Raw genomic sequence first — 25,674 nt, 5'->3', positions numbered from 1 at the left:
AGTGAACAGCAAAATGGAAGCATATACATTGAATAGGATACTCCACGATGAGAACGATCTCGTGCGAAGAAAAATTTGTGTCTTAAAAAGGGAAGAACGTGCTTCAGTAAATGTTCGAGTTGAAATGAAGGAAAAATTAGAAATAATTCATCATAATTTAATTTAAAACGTTTTGAAGACCTGCTCCATCAATTCGAAACTTCAAAAATTCAATTGAAATCAACAGGAAGACAAAATTCACTTGAAGGACATAAAAACTTGCCAAATAAAAGTGCGAAGTAATTAATAAGCCATCAATTAACACTTTCAAACTATAGAAAACAAGAGTGTTGTTATGCCAAAGTTTTCGTTTTAAAATGTGCAGCGATTCCAAAATCTTAGGATCTGAGGCATTAAAGTTGGAACCTAAAAGCTTGAAATCGCTCTCGGACGCAGAAGTGTCGTAGTGTTCGGCGTGAACGCCCACACCAGCATGAGAAGGGTCAGCGAACAGAACTGATGAGCGATAATCCCTACCACGGATTTCGCTAAATCTTATGCAGAAGCTACGCCGCGTCATTCAATTGCACGGTTAAACGAATCCAGTATAATTATAAACAGGAGAGGAACACTCTCGGGCCAGGAAAACATTTTTATTAGCCAATTTTAAATGATGGACCACCAAGAAACATGTTAGGTAACTTTCAAAAAATATTTTCTGGATCTATAATTGGTTAGCTTCAGACGAGCTGTCAGAGTACAACAAAATACAAGAAATAGATTTTTCACTATCAACCTCAGTAACATTTTCAGAGTGTCGCTAAGGTAAAACTTATAAAATAATAAACTGATTAGTAAAATAATCTGGATAGGGTTGACAGTAACTTTATGCAGAATAGTACGCACGCAGGGAATTCAAATCCGATACACAATCTCAAACCCAAATTTAAATCTTTAGGTTTTTATAACATTGCTGCGATGTTTTAAAAAGCAAGCATTATTTCATGCTAACTTCTGGAGTAATGCATTTTAATGAGCAATTATACAATCTTGCTAATCAAGAAGGCTCAAGTATCACTGGGACAAGCACAAGACTCGCCGCTCTGAGGAGCAATCAGCCAGAAGAAAATCTTTCATAATCTCCTTAATACAGAGAATGAGACTGGAGCTTTGGAGCATAAAATGAGAAGATACCCTAACAAAATTTAGAGTCGCCCCAGCTTATGGTAATCCAAATCAGAAGCTGCCGCGGCTATAAATTTTCACTGGGAAGAACTCCTACCCTAACAAAATTTAGAGTCGCCCCAGCTTCTGGTAATCCAAATCAGAAGCTGGGGCGTCTGTGAATTTTCACTGGAATGAGACTGGAGCTTTGGAGCATATAATGAGAAGAGACGAGCTTGCTTGAGTAGCTTGTAATTAATTAGCTTTTGTTGACTGGAATTGATCGTGTGGAGCTCGAGATGCTCTTCTCGTTTCTCATTAGTGAAGGAATAATTTGAGTGTTAATGGAGGCGCTTGGCTCTCAACAACACTCATTGAGAACTCATTGGGCAGTCGTACGAGCGTGGCTACGAGGAGACTTGCCTTTAACAAGGCATTTAATGCTGGTACAACGAGCACTAACTTTTACTACCCAACTGCAGCTACAAGATTTTTTAGTTTGGAGCGCAATTCGGAAAAAAACATCATTAGTGATAGTAATCATTCATTAGCCGGGTTTTCTTTGTAATGAAAGCTTGAACTTCGGTTGAATTTTAAACAAAAGTTAAGGTTATTATAGCTGCACCATGAACTCCTCTCTCATTGGAATATATTTTGAGACACTTAATCTTGAAAAATTCGAGGTTTAATTATTTTCTACGCAAATAACCGGCATGCTAAGCATAGATTTGCCAGCACTAAAATGAAAGCGAGCTAAATAACAGTTTAATTATAGAGACCATAAGGTACACTGGTTTTAACTGTACATTTACTTATAGAGGAACTTTTCATGGAAAGACGAAAACTTCAGAGAAAATTCTTGATCAGTGTTGTTAAACCAGCTTATGAATGAAAACGTGATTATAATTGTTGATTAAATTATGATCATTATATTTCAAGTTGCTCATTTAGGCTGAAGATTTTTAACAGCACATCGGCGGCCATTGCTGTTAGCATTTAAACAATGATAAAGGTTTAGATCAATGCTCATAAAAATATAAAATATGAACCGGAAATCGGATTCGATGAAGAGACCTGATCTGATGTAATGCAAAGACCCGATCTGATCTAATGTAAAGTCCTGATCTGATGTAATGCAAAGACCTGGTCTGATGTAATGCAAAGACCTGATCTGAAGTAACGCAAAGACCTGATCTGATGTAATGCAAAGACTTCATCTGATGTAATGCAAAGACCTGATCTGATGTAATGCAAAGACCTGATCTGATGTAATGCAAAGACCTGATCTGATGAAATGCAAAGTCCTGATGTGATAAAATAAAGATAAGATACGATGCAAGGCAGCAATTATAAAGACGCCATATCTCGTGTGTAAGTCTCACGGTGCCATGGCAACGGAAGCGCCTCAGTACATCAAAAAACTTTATGTCTGCGTAAACACATCCGTTTTTCAATTATATAAGGACTAAAAATTAGCTCATGTATATCTCTAGAATTCTGTTGCTGATTTGTTTACATTTCGCTGTACCGGGAAGTTTATCGTAAATGTATTATAAATAGATTGTCAAACTGCTGATGGATCTTCGAGCTCGTGGTGATGAGTGCCGTTGAGGTGATGGATTATCAACAAATTGATTTGGCTAAAAATTAATTATTTTTAATCACTAAACGATGCACTGAGAGTAGCTGATAACCCAGACTCTAAAACCTTTCAGAAGTAATTTCAATACTTCAATAAATGTGAATGTTATAGAATATTGACAATTCCCAGGAAATCCTTTGAAGACATAGAGCGGCGAGAGAGTTCTTAGAGATAGATTGCATTTCGATACGTTCATTCCTGCGCCGTATTTCAGTGGCAGATCTCGATAGCGAGCAGTTCCCCATTAAGAGATCCTCTAAAATAGAACAGATCAAAGCTGCTCTGCCTAATGACGGCGGTCGCTAACCGATCTGCGGTCGGTAGGTAGGGAGTAGATGAAACGCTTCCTACATTGCTGATATTCTTAAACCAAATGCACGTGCTTATTCCCAGGCCACATACGCGTGCGTATTAATAACAATTAATTGAATACCATATTCATTTATATAATCGTCATACCTGTTTAAATTAACATCTTGTCAAGGACTACTACACACAGGACATGCATAGCCTATGTCCAGCCTCTGCTAGCAGAGGCGATCGCCTACACTATGAAAATGCTGTTGTTTTAGTGGCATCAACAAATGATATGCCCATAATTGTTTCATACAATAGTATTACAATGTGTGTAGTAGTCCTTGGTCAGANCACTCCATTTAAATATTTTTTTTATCAGTGTATGAAGGCAGGAAAATGGTACCTACTTTGCTTAGTACAAAATTTTGAACTTCAAAACTGGCAAAAAGTCTATGGTTCTGACCAAGGACTACTACACACATTGTAATACTATTGTATGAAACAATTATGGGCATATCATTTGTTGATGCCACTAAAACAACAGCATTTTCATAGTGTAGGCGATCGCCTCTGCTAGCAGAGGCTGGACATAGGCTATGCATGTCCTGTGTGTAGTAGTCCTTGCATCTTGTACATACACTCATTCGTTAATTTTAGATGCACATTTGTCTCTAGTTATACCAATTTTGTCAGCATACACGGGTTTATACATAATCCCCACACTCGTATTCATTAACATCATCCGCACAATCGTATTTTTAAATATAAACTGCATACTCGTATTAATTGATATTATCCGTGTTCTCGTTCTAATTACTATCATTACTATCACATACTCTTGTTCGTTAACATCATTCGCTTTCAAGAATTCAGTGTACACATGCTTAAATTTCTTCATTTCATTCGTGCTCATGTATTTATAAGTATCATCCGTTTCTCGTTTGTATTAGTATCATCTGTATACTCGTATTAATCAATATCATCAGTATACTCGTTTGTATGTGTATCATCGGTATTCTAGTATTAATTAGTATCATCCGTATTCTCGTCAATATTATGATTTCTACAGACTCGGATTTGAAAAGCCATTGCCTAGGTTGCAACTTGTCACTCCTATGATATCAACTTAAAATGCCTTCACAATAAATGAAGCGTTTTCGTTTTAGTCAACAATCAAGTTTCAGGAAGACCAATTCATTGGTAATTAGTGACACAAAAATATACCGGGCAGTTATCAAATAATTGTAGCGAAGTTAACACCATCATTTTGGTTAGGAAGTATGACGAAAATCTTGAGTGCCCACGGGGCTAAGTTGAGTGAAAAATATTCTTGCGATGTATAAAGAAGGCGGACTTCAATTCATAGCCCTAGGGTAAGTTTATTGACGCGGTAATCGTGTTGTTCGTGGGAAAGTCGTTCGTATTAACGCGGTAATCGTGTTGTTCGTGTGAAAGTCGTTTGTATTGACGTGGTAATCGTGTTGTTCGTGTGAAAGTCGTTTGTATTGACGCGGTAATCTGTTGTTCGTGTGGAAAGTCGTTCGTATTGACGCGGTAATCGTGTTGTTCGTGGGGAAAGTCGTTCGTATTGACGCGGTAATCGTGTTGTTCGTGGGGAAAGTCGTTCATATTGACGCGGTAATCGTGTTGTTCGTGTGAAAGTCGTTTGTATTGACGCGGTAATCGTGTTGTTCGTGTGGAAGTCGTTCGTATAGACGCTGTAATCTGTTGTTCGTGTGGAAAGTCGTTCGTATTGACGCTGTAATCTGTTGTTCGTGGGAAAGGCATTCGTATTGACGCGGTAATCGTGTTATTCGTGGGAAAGTCGTTCGTATTAACGCGGTAATCGTGTTGTTCGTGAGAAATTTGTTCGTATTGACGCTGTAATCGTGTTGTTCGTGTGAAAGTCGTTCGTATTGACGCGGTAATCGTGTTGTTCGTGTGAAAGTCGTTCGTATTGACGCGGCAATCGTGTTGTTCGTGTGAAAATCGTTCGTATAGACGCGGTAATCGTGTTATTCGTGTGAAAGTCGTTCGTATTGACGCGGTTATCGTGTTGTTCGTGTGAAAGTCGTTCCTATTGACGCAGTAATCGTGTTGTCCGTGTGAAAATCGTTCGCATTGTCGTGTATTCAAAATCGTGTGGTTCGGTGTTACGTATCCAGAATTTCGTGCAATTTAGCCAAATGCTAACAAAACACACCTTGGAAATATGTTACATTATTTTACCCCGAATATTTAACCTATTCAGGGAAGAAAATATTTAGGAAAAGTTTAATGTCGAGTATTGTTAGAAATTCTGGCCTATATAATTCTATTCCATATCATCAAATGTCAATAGTGTCTTCAGTTCTTTCGAGTAGTTGATGCTGCAACTGCACGTCGATGTCTAGCGATAAACCATGAAGTTTTTTATCAATTGAAACAGAAAGCTACAGTCTAAGAAACGTTCCTAAGAAATGCAAAAGACATTTATGCAACCAGCAGTGATGCAGTCGCAGCAGCTTCATCTCGTTTTTTTTTTTCATAGAATGTTACGTCAGAAAATCATACCAAGGAAATATGAGAAATTCACGGCCATAAACAGACCGGCATGTATAAGCTACAGTTATATGCCTGTCAGAAAATGTATTGGCTCCTGCCGTGCACTGCCAAATCGTTCACAAATTGCGGTTATGCGATTTGAATTCGTCATTGACGGCCTATAGTTCGTCCAGTTTACGAAGATGTCTGCGCCGAACAGCCTTGGCTGCGGCAAAAATTCTAAATGGGATCTCTATAACTCGAATGAGATCAAATGAATAGCACCTTTTGCCCGTTTCCCCAGCTGGCTGATTGAGTACGCTTTTGATTCCGCTAATGTTCGGTCAATGATCAAAATTCTAAATGAATGTTATACGCCTAAATGAAAAAATTTCGTATTAGAGCAGAATAAATTTAGGATTCATAATTAACCAATTAAATTGTGTGTTGTAATTGTAAAAAGCTTGTCTGGCTAAGAGCGTTTTTGTTATGTTAGGAAACTCGTTAAAAAATTTTGATATTGACCAAAAAATGTTGATTCTCAAAGAACACGTTGCGAATTTATACTCGACTAAAGAAAGTTTTCTAATTTATTCTACAGTATCCAATATATTGTGTAATAAAGGACCAGCTCTTTATTAAACACGATTGTATGCCACAGAGGTCATAATTTTACCAAAACCACGAGCTGCAATAAATAACTCGTGTGAACAATGAAACGAATGAACCCGATCCCCAATATTAAATAAAAACTTTTACTACGTCAATAACTGTGAGCTACGTCAGCTATATTCTGACGTTATTAATGAACTTCAGAATAAAGAAGTTGACGTGGAGAGTTTAATCAACTTCAGGTCAGGACCTCAGCAGAACTTCGGTGTACTAAAAAACAGATCTGTGAAGATCTGGAAATTGAGACGCGCGATGACCGTACATAGCAAATTTATAGCATCAAAATCCGACGCTGATAAACGCGATCTGGGACAAAATTATTGGCGGGCTTGTCAAACTATCCATTTTTTCTTCATTTCAGAATGAATTCACAGTTGTTTCAGAATGTTTGACGTTTAAGATGATAATAATAAGTATTTCTAACAGAAATATCAACTTCTGAACCAGAACAATTAAGTTTTCGATTAGAACACTGCTGCATGGCCTGATTACTTTTCGATTCTGCTAAAACCAAACTTTGCGAAATGGAAAGAAATGTGATCCAGTCTATTTAAACTTCGAAACCACGTCTTTTTCTAATTGCCAATCATTGCTATAAAGCTTGGTTTTGATATGTGCTGAAACGATTACTATTTATTATGTTTAAAAATTATCTTCCATGAAGAAATAAATGTTACGTGCGTTGATTTTAGACATTTTTCACTCTTTGAATCCTCTCTAACCGAACAAACTCAGCATGGTGTTACAGAAAGAGATGCATGAATAAAAATTTATTTACGCTGATATTAAGATCTACGATCATCGTTGCCTCAGTTTACTCTCCTACAATTGTTAGGTGTAGTGCGAACTTGACTACCAAACCTATAAAGGATACGCAGTATCGGGATTATTTATCGGGGCTGCAGGGAAATATAAAGAGAGGAAGGTCAGGTTTCTGTGAGGCAGAGAGGCAGTTCGGCGGCTGTAACACGTCATGAAAGGAAGACTTCATGTTTAAAACATGCCTCACACAGCCCGCCAAGTGCCTCTACGTCCGACAAGGCACGAGCTTTCATGTACCTGCCAGGTTTGACGAGGAGAAGGCCTTTCTGTGGGTCTTTAGAGTCAAGGCAAATGATGCCTCGGAATGTCCTAAAGGCGCCCGTAAATGAAACTTAGAAACCTGAGTGTGCAAATCGCGGAGTGCGATGCCTAAAGCTCATTCAATTTAAGAGCGGTGTAACCTGTAACGCAATGAAGATAATTGGAAATTCACGTATAAATTTGGACTGAGCATAAGAAATTCTGAAATTCTGGTTGCAAGTTAACCATTCAATTTAGGAGCGGTGTAACGCAATGAAGACAATTGGAAAGTCGCGTATAAAATTGGCCAAGTTTAATTAATAAATTCTGATGGTAAGTAAACCAACCACATTATTCTGATGGAATATTTTATAGTTACATTGCAGTGAACTGATGTAAAATATAAAAACATATCTACTTATAGGTAGAAGAAATGTATTAATCCTCGCTGTGTCACTGACTATCCTATCTAACACACATCCTATTGATGTGTTTTGTAGTAGCGTAAGATTTTATTTTTCCAGTCTCAAAACACTAAAATCCCCCTTGACGCTAACTTCACGTCCAAAGATTCAAAATTTACTCACTTGGATTGCTGTTCTGATTACTTTTCGTACTCCGGGTGAAGTTTATACGACTAATACTTCACATGTCAATGGAATTTCGCGCGCCGTGCTTTTCGCGCGCATCAAGATGTCTTAATACGTCATGCACCGCTTACTTGGAGAAGAAGATGTCATCGAGTGGTCGTGTAGACATACTTCGTCCAGTGGTGGTGTCTTAATACGTCATACACCGCGTACGTGGAGAAGACGATGTCGTCCAGTGGCCGTGTTGACATACTTCGTCCAGTGAAATGTCTTAATACGTCATACTACGGGTACTTGGAAAAGACATAATGTCGTCTAGTAGTCGTGTTGACATACTTCGTCCAGTGAGATGTCTTAATACCCATACACCGCGTATGTGGAGAAGAAGATGTAGTCGAGTGTCCTTGTTGACATACTTCATCCAGTTAGATGTCTTAGTACGTCATACTACGCGGACGTTTAGAAGACGATGTCGTCTAGTGGTCGTATTGACATACTTCGTCCCGCGAGATATCTTAATGTCTTAATACGTCATACACCGCGTACTTGGAGAAGAAGATGTCGTCCAGTGGTCGTGTTGACATACATCGTCCAGTGAGATATCTTAGTACGTCATACACCGATTACTTGGAGAAACGATGTCGTCGAACGACGTGTTGGCGAACGGCGACGACTATAAGGGCGCAAGAGCCCCAGCATTGATTGATGTAATGCGCCGTGTGTGCGGAACAGCGCGCTTTACATCATCACTCGGCACAATGGTGCTTATCGGCGCCATACATCAGTGAATAATAAACAAGCTTCTGCTCCATCATTGTCGGCTTCTCGAGGTGCCCCGAGGCTGCCTGGCCTCAAGCGGATGCCTGGTTGCATAAGTGAGGAAGCCACTTACAATAATTGTCGCCTTGTCTTGACTTAAAGAAACGGTGAATAATTTGTCGAGTTTATAAGTGCACTTTGCGTGTTTCAGGCACTATTGTTTAATTTATAGCGGCCAAATTTGATGGATGACTAAGCAATGAATTAAATTTTCTGTTTGAATTCATCCATAGACTTGTGAGGTACTGTTTGCGCAATGACTGCTCGATGACTGCTCGATGACTGCTCAATGACTGCTCAATGTCTGCTCGATGACTGCACAATGACTGCTCAATGACTGCTCAATGACTGCTCAATGGCTGCTCAATGACTGCTCGATGACTGCACAATGACTGCTCAATGGCTGCTCGATGACTGCTCAATGGCTGCTCGATGACTGCTCATTGGCCGCTCGTATATTTACTACCATATCATTGGGGGAACAAGGTCAATGTTTAGAGCTTGCAAATTTCTTATAAGATTGTCATTGCGTCCCAGGCTTATTTTAAAATTCATTTTTTCGTAAAGATGCCGCTTGATGATGGATTGAGACACATAATATCTAAGTAGCGCCGCGCTCATAAAGGCTTGAAATATTTTCAACGAGCTCTTGCACGCTCGGCCATCAGCTCTTTTGAACCAAACACTCAAGGGCCATGAAGGTCTGAACTTGAAGTCCAGGGGCCATACTTTCCAAAAAATTTATGAGATCGTAAGTTCATCAGCCAATCATTGACGGTCTTTCAAGCAAAATCCACCAATCATAGACAAGAAAATAGAGCGTAAGTACTTGCGTTCACTATATACTTTCAAAAAAAGTAAGAGATCGTAAGTTCATCAGCCAATCATTGACGGCCTTTCAAGCAAAATCCACCAATCATAGACAAGAAAATAGAACGTAAGTACTTACGTTCACTTAGCGAATTTTGAAAGTATGGCTCCAGGAGGCCACCATGAAGGCTGCTCAGAGGAAACTACGAAACAAATTTCATAATAACACTGGAAAAACTCTCCTCTTTGACGCTTACGCTCTTTGTAAAGGGGTCAATCGATTGCCAAAGGCGTTCTCAAGCATTTTCACGTTCTCATTCTCCATGATAGAATCCATTTATAGGGGCAAAAATTACCTTTTACTGAAATACGTGATCCATATATAGGGACAAAAATACTACCTTTTACTGAACTTCGTGATTATGGAACATTTTGAAGATCGTTTTGAAGAACATTTTGAAGATCGTATTGAAGAACATTTTGAAGATCGTGATCAAGAACATTTTGAAGATAACTCAGCACGTCACATAAGTTTTTTCGTTTGTTGTCTGCGAATCAAGTTGATATATTTGCTGTACTGCTTCAACTTCTGCTGATGTGTGCTGGTGAGCGTAATGAATCAGGCTAGCCGTACAACGATCAACGCTAAAATTTTTTAAAGCGAAAGAATGTTTGACGTCGAGAGGTTGTTTATCAGTGTGGACAATTATATTTATTGTATATCATTTGCGTTTCAATAACATTTAAAGTTTAAAGTGACTTCAACTCTTAAATAAAATCTTTCCTCGCAATCGCTGAAAAATAATTAGTTCACTATTTGACTATCACTTAACTAACAGCAGCAACATAAAAACAGCAGCCAAAACAGTGGTACCGCAGTGTTCGTTGCTTGGACCGAAAGAAACAATATTTTTTATTATTATTATTATTATTATAAAACAAAACGAAATCGACCCATGATAGCCAAGCAATAGGTGTCGGATTAGTTTTATATCTTCTTCCATAATTCAAAAAATTATTTTAAACCCTGAAAACCCAAACATAGTATTGTACTACTGTAGCGCAAGCATGCACAATCGAAGGTGGGTAAATATTTTGCGAGTGAATTCATAGAAAAAGAACTCGGCAATACGTGAGAATTTTTTTTATCTACGTCAAGCAGCAGCCATGGATCTACCGCTGGTGTATTTCAATTAAGAAATACTCCAGAATTTAGGTATTAGTGATCTTTGCAGTTCAATGGCATTTAGACGCGTTAAAAAGTGGACACTTCATCAGCATTACATCACTCCGACCCAAAATCATCTCCACATCACATAGCAGGTGCAGCTGCCTTGAATATTTTATTCTGTATTTGGTAGGATTGATTTTGTTAAATTGGGCATTCAATTTCATTTATTTTACGTATCAAATTGTTTTTATTTTCCCATACATAATACCATGGATATCGCATAATCACTAAAATTAGACAAACCTTTACCCTAGCCCAGTTTTAGATTCAACTGCATAATCAAAAGCGTATAGTGAACTTTACGTCTCGAAACCTGCCTGCATTTAACTGGACACAGCCGTAAACTTGCCTGCATTCGACTGGACACAGCCGTAAACCTGCCTGTATTTGACTGGACACAGCCGTAAACCTGCCTGCATTTGACTGGACACAGCTAAAATTTAGAGTCGCCCCAGCTTCTGGTAATCCAAATCAGAAGCTGCCGCGTCTGTACATTTTCTTTGGGTTAAGAACTCCTACCCTAACAAAATTTAGAGTCGCCCCAGCTTCTGGTAATCCAAATCAGAAGCTGCCGCGTCTGTAAATTTTCACTGGGTATAGTCGCTGCTGCATCGATCTTGTTGCAGTTGCACGCACTCAGTGCTCGTAGCATTTATACGGCAGTGAATTGAATTGATTTACTGCTTATTTTCACGGAAGAATTAGATAATATAAATAGAGGTTAATACGATAGCCTTTAATTTCAGCTTGATGTTTTAGATTTTCTGTTGGTTTCTAGTAGCAAACTTGATAACGAAAAAGACTTTCTAATTGTCTTAATACGCCATGTAACACTATAAATGTTACATGTGGATCCATTACTTGGATCTGGAAACATATAGTTCAAGTGGTAAAGCGAATTCTACTCCATAAATTATTTTGGCTGCTGGGTAAAAAAAATTTGATCTGCAGTTCTCCAAAAAAATTGCAGTTCTCTAAAAAATTTTTTAACTGTAGTTCTCTAAACAAATTACATTTCTCAAAAAAATTTTTGAACTGCTGCTCTTAAACTCCATTTCGCAGATCAGTTTACCACATGTATACTTAAGTAGTAATTAGTTAGTCTTTACTACACGTATAAGTAGTAATAATTGTCGATGACAGGTCATGGGTTTGTGGAAATTAAGCGTCAGAATTAACCAAATGCTCTGAAAACCAATTTTATTCCGTTTTACCAGACGATTTTCTTTTCGTTTCAGTCATCCAATTTTAAGGTGCGGCAAAGATGGGCATCAGAAAAATGGATGCTCGGAACAAACGCTTTCAAATAATAATTGATAATATTAAGTCACTGACAATTATTTTATTTAATTCCTTAATCAAACAAATTAAATACATTTAAACTATTAATTGTAATAGTAATTTTAATTAGTTAAAATAATTAGGATTAATTATAATATCTAATAAAAATTGATAATAATTTGGTTGACAATTAACCGGTTGCCTGAAAATTTCACGGCAGTAGCCACAGTTTTGCAGTTATTGCTGCAGCTATCATCTAATTAATTCAGTTATTGCTGCAGAAATCAGTTAATTCATGCAGTTATTGCAGCAGAAATCGGACAATTCATGCAGTTATTGCTGCAGAAATCAGTTAATTCAGGCAGTTATTGCTGCAAGAAATCAGTTAATTCATGCAGTTATTGCTGCAGAAATCAGACAATTCATGCAGTTATTGCTGCAGAAATCAGACAATGCATGTAGTTATTGCTGCAGAAACCAGACAATTCATGTAGTTATTGCTGCAGAAACCAGACAATTCATGTAGTTATTGCTGCAAGAAATCAGTTAATTCATGCAGTTATTGCTGCAAGAAATCAGTTAATTCATGCAGTTATTGCTGCAGAAATCAGACAATTCATGCAGTTATTGCTGCAGAAATCAGACAATTCATGTAGTTATTGCTGCAGAAATCAGACAATGCATGTAGTTATTGCTGCAGAAGTTAGACAATTCATGTAGTTATTGCTGCAGAAATCAGTAGAAGCTGCCGCGTCTGTAAATTTTCACTGGGAAGAACTCCTACCCTAACAAAATTTAGAGTCGTCCCAGCGTCTGGTAATCCAAATCCGAAGCTGCCGCGTCTGTAGATTTTCACTGGGCAGAACTCCTATAAGAACTCCTACCCTAACAAAATTTAGAGTCGCCCCAGCGTCTGGTAATCCAAATCAGAAGCTGCTGCGTCTGTAAATTTTCACTGGGTTCGCTTGCATCGGAGACAAACTTTTCACCGCAGCCTCGCATTCATCATGTAAGTGATTAAAGCTGCGGGACCATAGTGGTCTCACGTCAGAGTGACGTGCATGGAACATTTGCATGGAAATCCAGGATATTGAGGGTTTCTGGATTTTAAAATCTCAATAAAAATCTTACCGTTATTCTCATTGACGCATTAAAGTTCAGGATATTGAAGGTTTCTGGATTTTAAAATCTCAATAAAAAATCTTACCGTTATTTCCATTGACGCATAGAGCCCGTCAAAAACGTGCGCATTTCAGTAAAAAACTTCGCAAATAAAATTGTCTAGCTTTCAATCAAGCCCATCCTGACAGTAAACCGCCTCATGGTGGTCGGTCAACCAGAGTCACCCAAAGAACGAGAGACAAACCACCAAACAATCACCCACCACTGGAGTCATCAAGCAGTCACCTAAGACACGAGAGAAAGTCAAACAGTCACATGACCCGAAACAAGGAGTCATCAAGCAGTCACCTAAGACGCGAAAGATAGTCAAACAGTCACATGACCCGAGACAAACAGTCATCAAGCAGTCACCTAAGACGCGAGAGATAGTCAAACAATCACCCGACCCGAGACAAGCAGTCATCAAGCAGTCACCTAAGACGCGATAGATAGTCAAACAATCACCCTACCCGAGACAAGCTGTCACCTAAGACGCGAGAGATGGTCAAACAATCACCCGACCCAAGACAAGCAGTCATCAAGAAGTCACATAATATAAGAGAGAAAGTCAAACAGTTACCCTACCCGAGACAAGCAGTCATTAAGAAGTCACAAAAGTCACGAGAGATAGTCAAACAGTCACCCTACCCGAGACAAGCAGTCATCAAGAAGTCACCTAAGACGCGAGAGAAAATCAAATAATCACCCGACCCGAGACTAGCAGTCATCAGTCACCTGAGTCTCGAGAGAATGTCAAACAATCACCCGACCCGAGGCAAGCAGTCATCGAGCAGCAACCTAAGACACGAGAGATAATCAAACAATCACCATACCCGATACAAGCAGTCACCAAAAAGTACCTAAGCTTAGGTGAGTGACATAAATCACTCACAAAATCACCTTGCGTACACCAAGTAGTTCCCAAAGCAGCAACCTCGTCAGAGAGAGTAAGATCAAACTACAATGCGGGTGATTACAGACCAACTTACATATGAAAAGCACACATACATTACACACCAACCTACACATAAAATGCACACCCTCATTACACACCAACCTATACATGAAAGGCACACATACATTACACACCAACCTACACATAAAATGCACACCCTCATTACACACCAATCTATACATGAAAGACACACCCACATTACACACCACCCTACACATAAAATGCACACCCTCATTACACACCAATCTACACATGAAAGACACACCCACATTACACAACACACGTACACATGAAAAACACTCCCACAATACACACACACCTTCACATGAAAGACACACCCACATTACACAACACACCTACACATGAAAAACACACCCACAATACACATCCACCTACACATGAAAAACACACCCACATTACACAACACACCTACACATGAAAGTAGTCACCCACGAGCCACCGGTACAGCAGAGGTCAGCTCGTCAGATGGCGCTGAATATTTCACGCCGGACATGGAACTGTCGGACGGTAGTTGTTCCTCTTCCAAATTGGACGAGGACGGCGAGCAGCTCACAAGATAAAGCCAATAATATTTCCGGAGCCAATAAAAGATAGAGCCAATAATATTATTAATATTAATAATATTATTATTATTACTGCATCGATATTACCGGAGCCCTGCATGGCTGCTGGATGGGCGAGCCTCGTTTATTATTGTTACGCCTCGTATCATCTCGAGGCCGTTTTCCCACACTGAATTATTCAATTATGTTTTCAAGATTTTGTTTCAATTATTTGATTTTGTTTCAATTATTCGATTTTGTTTCAATTATTCGATTATTTCAAGACTTAAAGGTTTTGTCTAAAAGAATTTACTCCTAGAGAGTTCGATTTTATAGCTGTTCCGTTTTGAGGATTAAAATTGGGGTACTATTTGCTTCAATAATTTTATTAGGTCTTCTGTTATTCCATTTAAATCAGACGTGATCGAGTATTTTAATTTTATTTCACTGAAAATCTATTGCATGGTAATGATGATGCAGGATATTTCTTTATAATTAAGAACTTTGTGGCATTAGGAAGTCGGCTGAATTATTGTGGTCTTTAAACATTAAATTCATGAATTACAACTAACCAATCTCCGACAGAACCAATCAACCCACTATGCTAATTTCCGACGATTGCAGATGAAACAAAATAAATAAATATTTTCTATTTATTTTTTGTTGTATTTGGATGTGCTTGAATCTTGTACTTTTAAATATTTAGGGGCCAATCAGGCGCGTGGATATATTTACCAGGATATTTATCACGATATTACCTCGGAATTTTGTCCATAATTGTGAAATTCTGTTACGTTACAGATTGGACTGTAATGTTAGACTACATAATTAAAGTATATTTTCACTTGATAGGCGTAGGTCTTATTATGAAAGTCAAAGTTTAAGGTTATTGTATAGTTCAAATCAGGGTTTGATCAGGAGTTTCGTACTGAATTTGTGATTTGCGTGTTATCTCTTCAATTACAATATTTGTGTTTCAAAATTATTAACTTAATTTGGCTGATGGGGTTAAGGATGGTGAAATTCGGGATAACGGGATTTAAAATAACAGAATTCTATAATTCCATGCATTATTGACTCCCAAGCCACGCTGACCTTATTTTCGTGTAATGAATATAACAAAATTCTAAATTCCTTATCAACAGTTATCTGGCTTGTTTATAAACCTGACATTTTATTGCTATTGCTGTTACGACAACCTCACTGCTATTGGCATGTGCATATTATTGCTGCTCAAAGACCTCCAAAAATAAGTTTTTATTATAAGTTCAAGAACTCAAATGGTTTTGTTCTATAGCAGAATAAGAAGATACAACTAATTGTCTCGCATTTGTCTAAGAACGAAAAATGTCTCATATTGCTTCTCTATAGCAGCTGAAGGAAAGATTCCTGTCGCAGTTTGCTCACTGGCTTTTTGAGACCTAATCTATAAGACGTGAAGAAAATAAAATAAGATAGATGTAAATATATAAAACAAGTAAATTACGTTAAGCCACAAGATAATGTAACGTTGATTGTAAATGTATAAATGGAAAGTTGATCGTAAATATATAAAACACGTTAATTAGGTTAAGCCACATGATACAATAATGTAACAATGATTATAAATGTATAAATGTAAAGTTGGTTATAAATACATAAAACACGTTAATTAGGTTAAGCCACACGATACAATTATGTAACGTCGATTGTAAATGTATAAACGGAAAGTTGATTGTAAATACAAAAACAATTTAATTAAATTAAGCCACAAGATACAATAATGTAACGTTGATTGTAAATGTATAAATATAAAGTTGATTGTAAATATATAAAACACTTTAATAAAGGTAAGCCACAAGATAAAGATACAATAATGTAACGTGGATTGCAAATTTATAAATGTAAAGTTGATTGTAAATTTATAAATGTAAAGTAAATTATGTTAAGATAAAAGATACAAAATGTAACACAGCAGCAAATAAGACAGTGTCGAAGGCAATCCCTGATCTTGCACCGACCTGCGTGTCGAGGGGTGACTCGTGTAGATGATGAGAATTGGACGGCAGCGATTTTAATCCGAGTGGCAGTAGCGAACGCTATTTCTTGGGGCTCTTCTGAGCGTTTCTTTGACCGTCGCTCCAATTCCAGGGACTCATCTCAAGAATTTCTCCAGTTCTCCGCGATGGGAAAAGATTTGGTGTAAACTCCTTAGTTATCGGAAACGGAAGGAGGGTAATGGCGAGGGTAGTGCTTTCAGGTCATGTGAGGTCGAGGAATGAAACCTGGGCTGAAGTGGAATTATTTCTGGCACCTCTCATATGAGAAATTACTGGGTGAAATTATGGACCTTTTGAGGTGAGAAATAATTGAATTTCCTCATGAGTGAGAGTGTTTCCTACGGGAAATTGTTGGGCCTTCAGTATTGAAAAATTATAGACCTTCTTCAGGGGCTAATTGCTCGACTTTTCCGCGGGAGTTTGGGAAAGGTTTAAGTTTTCAGTTCTTGAACTTTGCCGAAGCTCTGATCTTGGCGAGACAGTCTGTAAAACATAACAAAAGGACATTCATTTAAAAACATCTATTACATTAGTAAATACACGCTACTAGTTTTTCAGCAGTATAAAATTAAATTTGTGTGTAAGGTTCAACTCAGTATCGAAATACAATGTAGCAAAGATTCGCAGACACAAGTTTGAATATTAAACGACATCCTTATGTCCCTGAAAGAATTTTCTTCTACAATAAAAATACTCAAAGTTGGTTGCGTTAATGAATGCAACCAATTTTATAATTTGAACGAAAACGTTATAATTTTCTGTAAAAAATCCATCTATTTAGTTTAGCGACTAGAGCTACCCATGTTGAGAGTTCAAATCTCGTTGGATTACAAGACGGGCTTGAGTTAATGGATTTTCCTCGGTAGGCCAGCGTTGAGGCAGTTCTAATTTTTGGATAAAAATTCGTTGCTCACCCAAACATAAAAAAGAACAAATTCATCTGGTGTTCGTTTATCAACACTATTTCAAAATGATGATCATCAGTCACGTTCCACACTATAAATGCTACTTGTGGAACCATTACTTAGATATGCGAACATGTAGTTAAATATACAAGCATTATATTTTGGAATATTTTTGAATTACAATTCATCATTTAAATTGTATCAGATTAAATCCATCATACGTTCTCCATTCGTATCGTAAAATACATTTACTAACAATTTGCAACAACCTTTTGACCTGGTGTTTCTGGAAACCTTTTTTTCATTATTTTTCCCTACTAACAGCAAGCTTTTATGGCTTAATTCTGGCCTGGTCTCCCAGCCCAACGACCACATGCATGGCAGCTAATGACATTTTTAGCGTATTTTCTTATTTATGGAAAAAATTCACTGTTGTGCTCGCCATGTCCGTCTGTCTGTCTGTCTGTCTGTCTGTCCGTCCGTCTGTCCGTCCATCTGTCTGTCCGTCCGTCTGTCTGTCCGTCCGTGACTTCACGTTTTCGTCGACGAGAAAATGCGCTTTCTGTCACTCACTGCAGTGAGTACTGAGTTATATTTTTTAGGAAATTACCTTACATGGCACCGCGAGCGTGTGCGGATCAGCGCCATGTGATCGTTTGTCAACTGGAACTATTCGCTTCTTGTATAGCTTAATTCTACGGTAAACAAAGATATTTGAATTATTAATCGATGTGAAACATCTGAAGGGTGTAACTAATTTTATCTAATAAATCATCACAAAAATGTATCGAGATATTTGCATGCAATTTGTGGGAAAAATGTTTATTCATTCAGTCAAACTCAATCTTAAATTGTCAAAAAATCAAAGGTTGATAGAAAAATTCTTCCAACCATGCTCACATATTTTGCCTGAGATAACTGTAACTGCCATAACTATAAATAAGAATAATAAGCCTGATTGAGGATCGCCTAACGAGAAGAAACGACAAAGCTTTGGTCTCATCCCCAAGATTAAAGTTCGCTTTGTAACAATGATACCGAAAATCTCGGACCGCGACCACTCAAGCCAAAGGAAGAATCATTGCTGGTTGGCCAATAACCAATTTAGCGCCTAACTTGATGGCTTTGAAGTATCCTCGTGTCTGATTGGTAGATGAGCTGGTGATTGCAACCGGGGATACTATGGTGAATCCGGTTAGCTATTATTAGTTTTGGTGAGTTATTTGAGAACTAGGACTGAGTGAAACAATGCAAAAATGCTAAAAAATTCATTGATACGTAAGTAATCATTGAGAAAATATGAAAGCAGTGCCTAATCTTTGCTTGGGATTTGTGTCTAAGAATTCCCAGATGGAAAGCATTTATAATATAATAAAATAAGTAGCAAAAATGTACTGGTTTTTAATCCGCACAATTATAATCACACGTGCTAGAGGAATTTCCGCAAGCAAATGAAGAAAACTCAATTTTTTGAATGGTTTGGAACCTCGAAAAAATGTCGGCAGAAGTTTTTTCAGATGCATCTACATGGATCCTTCCGCAAATATAACGAAAAGAATCAGCCCACCATGACGAGAAAAGGTCTATTAACCCAGATAGTTGTTTCAGCAACAAAACACAAATTTTTGACTCCATCTTCCAGCATATCCAGTGCCACTTCATTCAAATTTGCGGCCACGTTCGCAGCATTTGTAATGCGGCTATAGCACTTCGCTGATGTGCCCTTGTCCTGCATCGTAATGCCCTCGCTACCCTCTTCATTGCACTCAAAATCGACCCTCGCGCCGCTCCTGCCCTCATCTCCTTTCACACCAACCATTCCGAGCTTCTCTGAAACCATTTGTTTCTCAATACTATAATTCACTAACCTTTGATGAACGATTTCCATATTTAATTAAACATTCTACCAATTGCTACATTAGCAAGTTGAAGGCTAGGAAGTTCCATGCGTGCGTTAAAGGGTCACTATATTTCACTAACCTTTGATGAAGATTTCCATATTCAATTAAACAATCAACCAATTGCTACATTAGCAAGTTGAAGGCTAGGAAGTTCCATGCGTGCGTTAAAGGGTCATTATATTTCACTAACCTTTGATGAACGATTTCCATATTTAATTAAACATTCTACCAATTGCTACATTATCAAGTTAAAGGCTATAGTTCCATGCGTGCGTTAAAGGGTCTTGGAGCCACGTGGAGAGCCAAGATTACTTCCCCCATTGGCATTCCGCAGACTCGCCAACTTGTCCAGCGACTAGCAAGTTTAAATTCACGAGGATCTTTGGAGCAAAGTTGGATAATTGAGACACAGTGCAAGGCTGAGTATGCACCAAATATGGCCGCCTCGCCAGCATGAGAAGTAGAGGCTTCACGCTAAATTGAGCTTGCCTTAGATAGATGGCGTCTCATGCTATTCTTACGCAACTCAATCATAAGTTGGTACAGCGCGGTCGTGTCGGCAACATGTGGTGCAGTCAAGGCTTTTGCTGAAGGTTCAGTTAGTATTAATTAATAGCGTGTACGCCTAAAATATGTCCCTATATGTGACTCAATTATTAGAGAAGATGGTTGAATGAGACAGCATTTCAATGTGTTTCCTGAATTGTATAATTTTTCTGCTTATCTATTTTATTTTATGCCTTTAATTTAATTGGGTAAGGGAAATGCCCCAGCTCATTAACCGTTGAGAGCATCTCTAAATTCATACTCGTAATATAAATTTATCATCAATTAAAAAATAAACTGCTTGTTAATAATTCGATAATTATAAATATTTAACCTCTTTCTCATACGATGGCAGGACGATGCAGACAAGCGGATGCGTCTCTTTAACGCGCGCTTTTCCTGTTTCCTGAACAATCAAGTAATTTATCCCACGGTATAGCGGCCAGCTGTTAACGTGTCGAGAAATACTGTAAGATGGAATATAGCCAACATAATTGACTTTGATAGGAAATATTTTTAGGCACAAAAGAAATTTTCTCCAATACTTTAATTAAAGTTTGGTCTACAAATGAGGCAGAATGGATGTATCATTGAATTTTTTTATTGTAGATAACTTTTAAAAAACGTCGCGTTTAATTTGGGTATCACTGCCATCCTCATTTCTAGGGCATTAATTACAATAATTAAAAATTACAAATATATCATATTAACCCATTCACCCTGAATTTATCGGTAAGCAGTCAAAACCTAATTTTATCCTACGTTCAATTTCAGGTATTTTATCGATAAACAAGATAATCTTTAGCCCCCGACGATTGAATTTATGCAGATTAAACGATATGAAAAGGGGCTAAAAACATTTTCCTCAGCGCTTGCAAATGTAAAATTACTATTAAAATTCTGAACACAATAAAAACAGGTATCAATCGAGATTTAGTACATAGCAGTTTTGTTCGGAGGAAGCATTCACCATTTTTTCAACAATAATTTCTGAATACTAACGGTATTCTAGAATGTTTCAGGCCTTTTAATGTTCACTTAAATTCGAGCTAAGCAAGCTCGAAATAAAACATAACGTCATTCATTTTAATGCTCACTTTTCATGCGACGCGTTTAAAAAAAAGTACTCACTCACAGCGTTTCATGTGACGCGTTCAAAGATTTTGCAGCCGTTCCCGCTGTTGCTTTAGGACCCATCTGTTTGCTTCATATCTACGGTATTTTTTTCAGTCACACAGGAGCTCAAGTGACAGAGCAAACGAGCGACAACCTTCCTCGACCACCGTCAATAGAATACTACTTGTCCAACCCTCGCTAGTGGCCGAGGTGCGTTTGGTTCTGCATTGGGCTTACTCGGCTAGGTAGAAACGAGAAACATTTAAATATTACTTTATTTCTCTACCAAAAAGCAAATAAATTTCGAAGGGATATATGTTGAAATATCTTTCTTTTTCAAAAACGTTCGACTGTCTTGTTTACGGTTTAAGGGTTCTTAACATTAGAATGCATTGTACGGTATTTCGAATTCCTTCATAAAGAAGAATACCACAGGGTTCCATCATAAAATTCAAAATTTCACTGAAATAAATTTCTTACGATTAAATGTTTCAGGCTAAATTTCAATGTGAAAATTTTCTTCAATGTACTTTGTATTAAACTCACGTCATCCACGAATATGAATAAGATGTTTATAATAAATAATAAAACCGATTTATTTGAATATTTATCGGCAATAAATAATAAACGATTAACAATTAAATAAACATGTAAGTGATGTAACCAAAATGAATTGAATTTCTAAATTATTGAACTTTCATGAAACCAATTTGTTGACATATATTCCAATCGAAAGTAATTAAAATCTCAGGGGTAAACTCCGCGGATTTCAGAACATGGTTCTCTGCTTACAAGTTCTTATGCATTTATTTAGGAATTTCTGCAGCTTGAGTAATTTACAAGCAATTGCCAAAATTTTAAGATCTTCTGATCTTAAGATCTTATTGGTATTTTTAAGATCTTATTGGTATTTTTAAGATCTTATTGGTATTTTTATAGCTGGTCATATTGCTGAGTGGCAGCTGGTCATATTGCTGAGTGGCGGCCAATATCTTGTGCAAACAGATGAAAATTCGATAGAAATGTAAGACCATGAAAAAAGAAGCCATGAATTTTGCACTAAGGAAAAATCATGCGCAGTTGAGTGATAAATTTTACTGATAGGGAAAATCATAAACAGAGAAATCTAAATTTTTACAGACTGTAAAGGTCGTGAACTGAGAGGTCGTCAATTTTTCTGGTCAGGATAAACTATAGGCAGAGAGGTTAAAAGTTGTAGAAAAACGGTAATTACAATGCACAGAGATAATGAAAATTTGAACATAGGCAATGTAGAGAAAGGGTTTAAGTAGGACCATGAAGTAGTGCAACTGCATTTGGAAGCAGCGAGGCAGGAGGCCTGAACCGGAACTTCCATCTAATGGAAGGCTGCGACTGCACTGCCGCTACCGCCACACCAGGCACTCACTGTGTGCGCTCTTTTGGCCAACTGAAGACAGTAGAGCGCACGATTCTTCAGTTTTCCTAAAATTTTCTCATTTATTTTTATGATAAATTCCTTTTAATGCTAGTTCCGTTATGGCACTCACTGTGTGCCCTCTTTTGGCCAACTGAGGACAGTAAAGCGCACGATTCTTTTGTTTTTCTGAAAATTTCTCATTTATTTTTGATAAATTCCTTCTATTGCTAGTTCCGTTATGGTACTCACTGTGTGCGCTCTTTTCGCCAACTGAGGACAGTAGAGTGCAGGATTAATTTTAGATTTCTTGAAAAATTTCTCACTAAATTTATTTTACGATGAATTCCTTCTATTGCTAGTTCCGTTATGGTACTCACTGTGTGCGCTCTTTTGGCCAACTGAGGACAGTAATGCACACGATTATTTTTAGCTTTCTTACAAAATTTCTCACTTAATTTATTTTACGATGAATTCCTTCTATTGCTATATAGTTCTGTTATGGCACTCGCACTGTGCGCTCTTTTGGCCCTCTGAGGACAGTAGAGCGCACGATTCTTTTCAGCTTTCCTAAAAAATTCTCAATTATTTTTATTATAAATTCCTTCTATTGCTAGTTCCGGTAAAGTATTATTATTAAAGTATTGGTACTTTAAATTAAAGTATTAAAGTATTGGTACTTTAAATTAATATTAAAGTATTGGTACTTTAATATCGTCTTACGGTGCTGCTATGTAAAGATGCCGCAAATTTTTATTTCTACTTTTTAATAAGGGGTAGGATTGGTACTTTAATGTCATTTTACGCTTAAGAGATGTAATGTTAAGATGCCGGAAATTTTTTTTCTATATTTTCAATTAATGACCTATATCATTCGATCCCAAACTTACGAACTGTGTTCGTCACTCTTCGTCGGCGACAAATTCTTCCTTCCTTTTAATCAATAGGTTACAAAGTCAATTTACAAGCTTAGTTATCGTCATCACCGTAGCCATGGTTAGCCTGGCAGGGACCTAAGCTCGACTTGTGAGCGTTTCGGCAGTCGAGTTTCTACATTATTGAGCAACATATTCAGAGACGATATTTAATGCAGACCCAAGTTAGCGCTGTCGCTCAGACCTCCATGTTAAAGGAATAATCAGAGACAACGTCATTAAATATGCAGGATACGAAGCGTTTTCCTTATTTAGAAAGGCGAACTTCCAACTCAGGAAGTGATCGGTGTCCATCTAGAAGACGGCGCCGAGAATTTAAGATTATATAACATTTCAAATTAAATTATTGTCTTGATGAATAACCCGAAATCCGCGAAAAATGTTCTTGATCACATACTGCATGTAATAAAGAGCAATGCATTAACTAGTTTATTTATCATCTCAATACTAACTTCGTCTGCTAATCTATTTGCTATGATATGTACAAGAAAATCCTTCTAAACCGACACCATACCGACACCATTAACAAAATATTTAACATGGAATCTCCATCCAAGTATCCTCTTAATCTAATATACCAAATACGCACAATTTGTGCGCTTGGCATTAGGTGTTTCAAATACTGATAAGAAAGTTCTTAGAGCTGATGAGTTTTAAGTTCTTAGAGCTGATGAGTTTTAAGTTCCATAGAGCTGATCAGTTCTAAGTTCTTAGTCCTGATCATTTCTAAGTTCTTATAGCTGATGAGTTCTAAGTTCTTAGAGCTGATAAGAAAGTTCTTGGAGCTGATAATAAAGTTCTTAGCTTCATATTATTCAAGTATGATCACACTAGCTCTGGTCCCGTCACTCTGCTTAAGGAAGAACGACTGCCGCCGACGATGCGCGTCCAGCGGTGAAATTTACGCACGACGGAAAAAAGGTATGGACCATAAATATAATAATTCTTAGTATATATTTCGATTAAGAATAATTTAGTCATTCAAACTCTTAATGAATGTTGACGTGATCGCTTACTAACATGGCGGAAAATATACCAATTATAATTATTATTTTAAAATAATATAACTATACAGTAAAAATATTAATAACATAAATTGCGTAATTTTAGAAGTCCCATTAGCGTGTCAAGATGACGCTCTGAAGTGAACCAAAGAGATTCACTAGCTGTTACAACACATAAATTAAAAAAAGAACTGTTATTAATCATGATTGAAATTTCTCATTACGCAAATTGTTTAGAATAAAATAGATATTTTTAAACTATCATTTGACTTATAGATATATTCCTTATTAAACATAACCTTAGCTTAGAAAGATTACAATTGTTGTAGTTATAAAAACGCTGTTGCATCAATGAGACTTCAGGGTAAAGAGTTCGTGAAACCAGGCAACGTACGCAACGGCCACTAAATATAATATATTATTTCGTTTATATACTTTAATTAATAATTATAGATATTCCGTTATTATTAATAAATTACTCCAACTCGTGTAAATCATTTGGCAATTTTTGATTCTCAGCCCACGCACTTCAGTATATTACAGTTTGATGGACTACAGACAGTAATAAATAAGGTACAAATATACCTGGAACATACTAAATTAATTATTTCTGCCTGGAAGAAGACATACGCAAGCGATTACTCACTAGGATTTAGTGCTCCCTGTGACATCGGTTTGCTGCCCGGGATTCGCTTGAAGTTCAAAAAGTCGATCTAAATTTGTGTTTGAAATTGATGCATCATCGCTGTTTTTTTTTTTCATGCACATTTTATTGACTGAACATTGTAGAATTTTTTTTAAATTCAAGTTTCGATTTCACTACAGTGGCACACTTGTTTCAATAATTTTAAGCATAAATACAGCAGTTCGTTTGTAATTGTTACATTTTATGAGCTTGATTTGCTTTCACAATGTGCCGCGAGAATAAATAGAAGCACCAAAGTTGCGAACCCTTCGAGTCGTGCATGAACTCTACGGACACACCCACACACTCCAGCGCCAGCCGGCCAACTGAGGGACATGAGGCCTGGCTTGCCATATATAAGTGACGTGTCACCTACGATCATATTCCATTCTGTTGAC

At 37.4% G+C, this 25,674-nt stretch overlaps 1 protein-coding gene across 1 annotated transcript in view; it reads right to left on the bottom strand.

Annotated features, from left to right (window-relative positions):
* Positions 1-25,302, bottom strand: part of LOC108665338 (leucine-rich repeats and immunoglobulin-like domains protein sma-10) — a 29,450-nt gene extending 4,148 nt beyond the window's left edge. The window contains exons 1-2 of the mRNA XM_047880088.1: positions 25,238-25,302; positions 16,750-17,271 (exon numbers count right to left, since the gene is read on the bottom strand). The gene's annotated coding sequence lies outside the window, so the exon portion shown is untranslated. The remainder of the gene's footprint in view (positions 1-16,749; positions 17,272-25,237) is intronic.
* Positions 25,303-25,674: the final 372 nt, after the last annotated feature.

This window comes from Hyalella azteca, unplaced genomic scaffold (assembly GCF_000764305.2).
Source record: "Hyalella azteca isolate HAZT.00-mixed unplaced genomic scaffold, Hazt_2.0.2 contig4627, whole genome shotgun sequence".
NCBI classification, from domain to species: Eukaryota; Metazoa; Arthropoda; class Malacostraca; order Amphipoda; family Hyalellidae; genus Hyalella; species Hyalella azteca.
This window is presented reverse-complemented; position numbering and strand designations above follow the sequence as displayed.